At 39.0% G+C, this 5466-nt stretch overlaps 1 pseudogene; it reads left to right on the top strand.

Annotated features, from left to right (window-relative positions):
- Window positions 1-499: 499 nt before the first annotated feature.
- On the top strand, window positions 500-1541 carry LOC105293214 (annotated as a pseudogene).
- The last annotated feature ends 3925 nt before the right edge of the window (window positions 1542-5466 follow it).

The following is a 5466-nucleotide window of genomic DNA, read 5'->3' as shown; positions in this document are numbered from 1 at the left end:
TTTTCTTTCGTTCGGCCCAAATATGTTCTATAGGCTTACCAATGCCCTAAATTACTTATTTAGTGCTATCTCTTTGACATAAAGCTTCATTTTCCTGCTAAAATTCACATCTCTGGGCATTAATATCAGATTGGTTACGGAAAACCTTTTGATGAGGAAAGGGTGGCAAACATGGAAGTTTGGATGCAGACGGTGGGAGAGAGGCTTCTCACCGAGCGGAGGAGAGGGCACCACTGATAAGTGGCTGTTACCCTCACAAATTTACCTGGGACCAGTTTGCCGCAGAAGCCAACGCCAACCTCTTCGGTTCTAGGGTCACTGACACCAGTCCTGTTTTGCCAAAAGCTGAGCTTTTCAGAGGCTCTCTATGTACTGCGGACATATGAAAATGGAGGCTGCTCATCAGTTGGAGAGAGACCGAGGGTACGGTCGATATCAATTAAAATAGGTATGTTGGTTATTTATGCTACTTCTACGTTGTTTTCTGCTATAAAAATGGATGCATTTGGGTTGGGATGCGATCTATCACATCACTTTTTTGAGCTTTTCCTTAAAAGTTAATCCAGGGTACGGTTGGAGTCCGGGGCCAGGGCGACGCTCGCAGCCACGGTCTCAGGGGAGAACAGGAAGGCCAGCGAGGACACCAAAGGAGCGCACACATGCATTCCTCGAGGAGGCGAGCCCACGGCCATTGCCATCCCCGAGGAAACTGCTTCGACAGGAGCTGTTGAAGTACTAAGAATACTTCTTGCTGGCTGTCATTTATGGATGTCAGGTGGCTGCCCCACCCAACAGGACTGAAGCCATGTGGGAAGATTATATAACCTGCTTAAAAGATCAAGATCTCCTATCTCCTGCAGCACTTGAGGCCCAGTCTTGCTACCTCTTAAGAAGCCTGCTCTTTTTAGATCTTTGCTTTTGATTTTAGATGACAACTTTTATTACCAAAGTATGAGATACGAAGTCTAACAACTGGCTCAAAAATATTCATTAGGCTTTTGCCAGCTCCTTTTAGATTGTTCTCTCCAGACCTGTTTACAGAGGAATGGGCACAGACCCTGGCCACTGCCTGAGGAGACCATCCACCTGATGGGAAGAAAGATAGAAGAGCTCAACCCTGAGAAAAATGCTTGGGAACACAACAGCCTCACAATTCAGCATGTTCTGAGGCCAGCCCAGAGTTGACTATTTATTGCTTACCACTTTGGAAAATCCAGTAAAATATGTTGAGGACAATGTGGAACAAAAGGAAACAGACTGAACTATTTGTTCAACTAACATTCTTCATCAAGCTGATCAGACACTCCAAAGAACTGTCTCTTAGGCAATAAAGGAAGCGAAAGATGAACAAGTGCTTCCTTACAACTTGAAGCTTCTAGCAGAAGATCTTAACAAGCTCAAAGCGGAGCTTTTGGAAGACCTATCACAAAGAAACAAAATATCTGTGCTTTCAACAAACCTTTGACATATCAGATGTTATTTCTTTTTTTCAATATGAGAAAGATAACATTGTGAGGAAGTATTTTCCAAAGCAGTGTTAAAACTTCTGAATTTCCAATCAAATGTCTGGTTTTGGTTTAGATTTTGCAAACTAATTACAACAATTTTTGTATTACTAGATGTTCTCTAGGCCCATGATCTAAATTGCCAAAGACTTATATTTTATAAAAATCAGTCGTAAAAGATCCATTTGTTGTAACAGAAATTACTTCAGTCTATCACTTGTCAGATGTGACACAGATAATCAAGCATCAAAGGCAGCCTTCAACATTTATGTGCCAGAATGCTTAGGGCAGGGCTGGGAGGGGCAGGAGTCACGATGCATGGTTCTTAAATAAAGCGAAGAAACAAGAAAGGAGACAAAAAAAAGAAAAATGTTAATCCAGCACCAGGCCCTTCATTGTTCAAAAAGGAAGTGACCCCAGAGAGGTTAATATCTTTTCATTTCATTTCATTTCATTTCATTATTTCCACTGGAGTATGGTTCTTAATTGCAAGCTCCGTGAGGTCAGGAATGGTGACTGTCTGGTTCACTGCATTCTCTCTGGCGCCTAGAGCTGTACCCAGAACAGAGAAGGTACTCAGTAAGCGTCTGTGATGAATGTTGAACTTGAAGCCTTTCAGAAAACCTCATGTTGGCTTTGTTACAGTGACTTCATATTTTCTAATCTTTCACCAAACAATAGATTAAATGTTGTAACAATTGCTTGAGTTGTTAAATATCTGAGCCCATATGTAAGATTTCAAACATTCTTTTTTGCCATTAAAGATCTGACTAGAATAGTGGAACAAAACAGAAAATATGATAGATGAGAACGCTGTCGAAGAATCAAATAAGTGCAAACTCAAAAATATCACAATGATGTTTGTTGCTATTTTTCTTTCCTTTTGTTCCAGAATGATATTACGTTGTTCTAGGAGCAATGAATCATTTGTCATGTGCATTACACTCTCCTCCAAATAAAATAGCTGTGGAGAGTGGATTTATAGACGAAAGTCTTTGTGAGTCTAAAGACATGCTAGAATAATATATTAAAACTGGTGATGAATAGCAGTTATAGGAATGTTTCGCTTAAATTTTAAAGTCTAAAATAATCAATCTTTAGGTTGCTACAAGTTTGTTCTTATGGATCATAAATATGGAAAAACATATTATTCCTTTATTTAGGTAGGGCTATTATTAAAGTAAAATGGCTGTTTTGTTTCAAAAGTATATACTATTTAGAACTATTGGATATGGTTATAAGCAATCTATTTATTGTGGTTTATGCTAGTCATGGATACTTCCATATTAGAATGAGAGAATTATAGAATAATAAAGTTAGAAAAGACCTCAAAAGATCATAAGTTATGGGCTTTGTTGATGTAACTATTATGGGCTAGGCCACATGGTAAAAAGTCTTAAAAATATCCATGCCCTCTGACCCAGTGATTCTACTTCAAGGAATTTATCAGAAATGTGTATTAAAAAAATATGCACAAATATGTATATACCGTATCCATATTTATAATAGCATGAAATTGGAACTAGCCTAGATGTGCAACAGTGGAAGATTAGTAAAATACTTTATGGATTCTCTAATCATTTGCAACCACGGAAGTCATATTTGTTGACATGGAAAATATCCACCATCTATTGTCAAGTGACCAAAAACTGAGACGGAGACAGAGTACGGCTGGTAGGATGCTGCTGTGGTGAGTGCAGAGCCGTGCTGTGTTGCGTGTGCCTGCTCGTGGAGGGCACATACCCACGGAAGGAGAATGACGTAAACGTTAATCTCGTGTTGGGATTGGCTATTTCTTGTGCCTCATACCCCCTTAGTCAGCCTAATAGGCTTTGCTGTCGAAACAAGGTGAACTGGTGTAAACTGACGGCACGTCGCTGCTGCTGAGAGGGTTTTCTCAACTTCGTGAGGCATCTGCAGGAACCCTCTCAGCCTTCTGAGGTCCGCGCACATGTGGAAGAAGAGGGTATTCACGCCCCATGGTGACCCTTGACCAAGGTGGGAGGGGTCCAGTGGATAAATATTTCAAGTGGTGTGCTGGCAAATGTTTAACATCTAGCTTTTTAACAAAAAGAGCCCTGATCTGTAGCATTCACCGATTTCCACAGTGTAAGTACTCCCACCGCAGTTGATTTCAAGCCACCAGTTGGATGTCACTGAACACAGTGTTAGCAAGAGGTGTACACAACAGATTATGTCAAGCTGGGACAAGCAGGCCACTCATCTCTTCAATCTCTTAAGTGGACAACCTGAAGCACATTCCATGCATCTTTTCTCCTCAGCGGTACCCAGTGAGAAGGAGCCCTCTTTGCCCGGAGCGGTGAACAATTTGATAACCCACCTTTGAATTTCCCCTCCACCCTTCCCTATTTCCCTCTGTCTAGTCCTCTTGCCGCCTGGGATCACTTCCCATAAAAAACAACTCGCAGGAGAACAGTATCTAAGGCTTTTTCTGGGGAAATCCAAAGAAAGAAGTTATTTTGAGATATGACGATTCAGGGTAATTTGGATTTTTTTTTTATTTGTGCTTTTCAATATCCTCAGTTTCTCATATCAGACATGTCACTTATGTAATTTAAAGGAAAATAAGTGTTATTTAAAATTGTTGGTAAATTCTATATATCATAATAGAACCTCTGGTAAGTTGGAAAGCATTATACATTTTAGGAATATTTTACTGCCTCCAGAGCCACATTCGTTCTTCTCCATGCCCATCTTCCGATAATGCAGACATAAGACTGGTCCTTAGAAAGGGGAAAGAAAAAAGGATGCGAGCAGAAATGCAAGAATTAATAGAAAAGATAAACTTTCTTCATTTTTCTCATCGGCTTATTTTTTCTTTAATCCCACCAAGGGTCGCATATAAGTATTCATTAAAGGATAATGAAAATAATTACAAATGAGAAAATTATGATTCACAACATTTAATGATGAGAAAAAGAATGTTAGCATACCATTCGTATTAGAAAGATAATCATTAGATATAAATGAGTTTTCAAAACTTGTCAGTTGACAAGGAAGAGATAACATTATCATTATTTTCAGGAAATATTTCATTCTGAGGAAACCTTTGCAGAAAAAAAAAATCTTGTAGTTAAAAGAGAATTCAGTTAAGCATCCAGATGCAAAAGCAAAGTATAAAAATCCATGTTAGAAATGGTGAAAAATCCAGGTTAGAAATATAACAAATTATCTGTTCACAAAATGGAAAAAAAAAAAAACACCAACAAGAAATGTGTAGAACCCATATATAGAAAACTGCAAAATTTTACTGAGAAATATGAGTCTTAGAAAAATGGAGGGACTATCAGGTGAAGGGACTTGGAGTCCTTACTCCATGAGCTCCCAACAGTCACCCTGCAAGAGCCTCAGAGAATCTTTTCAGCTTGCTTCTCTCCCATTTGCTCTGTCTGGAGTTCCCAGCTATGTATTTGTGTGATATACACGTACATACACACGTATATGCACACACGCACAAATACATACACGTGTATATATAAAACCATACCTATGGAAAGAAATATACTCAAAAGTTTAAAAAATTCTATACACAGTAGACTTGTAGTGACATTATTTTCTTTACAATTTTTCCATTTTCTACAATAAGGCTGTATTATATATTACTTCTAGAATCAGAAAAGAAGGATTTGTACTCAGATTCAAACAGGATAAGACACTTTTAGCTCCTCAGGTACTTAGACCTAAATTTTCCCATCAAGCCTGTATTGCTGCCCACCTAGCGGCTGTCATCAAAATTCAGTCGCCAAGTGTGAGGCACTTTGGGGCCTGGTTTTATAAATCCAACCTATTTCAGTGACAGCGCTTGTCACAACAGGGAAGCTTCAAAGCGACATAGCTGAAATGAGAGTATGATGTAGCAATATCTTGGAGTTCAAGGGGTATTAAGACATGATTTTGATGACATAGAGTGTGGCTCTTCTCTTGGGCAACTGATTTATCA

Source organism: Pteropus vampyrus, unplaced genomic scaffold (assembly GCF_000151845.1).
Source record: "Pteropus vampyrus isolate Shadow unplaced genomic scaffold, Pvam_2.0 Scaffold69, whole genome shotgun sequence".
Lineage (NCBI taxonomy): Eukaryota > Metazoa > Chordata > Mammalia > Chiroptera > Pteropodidae > Pteropus > Pteropus vampyrus.
The sequence above is the reverse complement of the archived record's forward strand: the minus strand, read 5'-3'. Positions and strand labels throughout refer to the sequence as shown.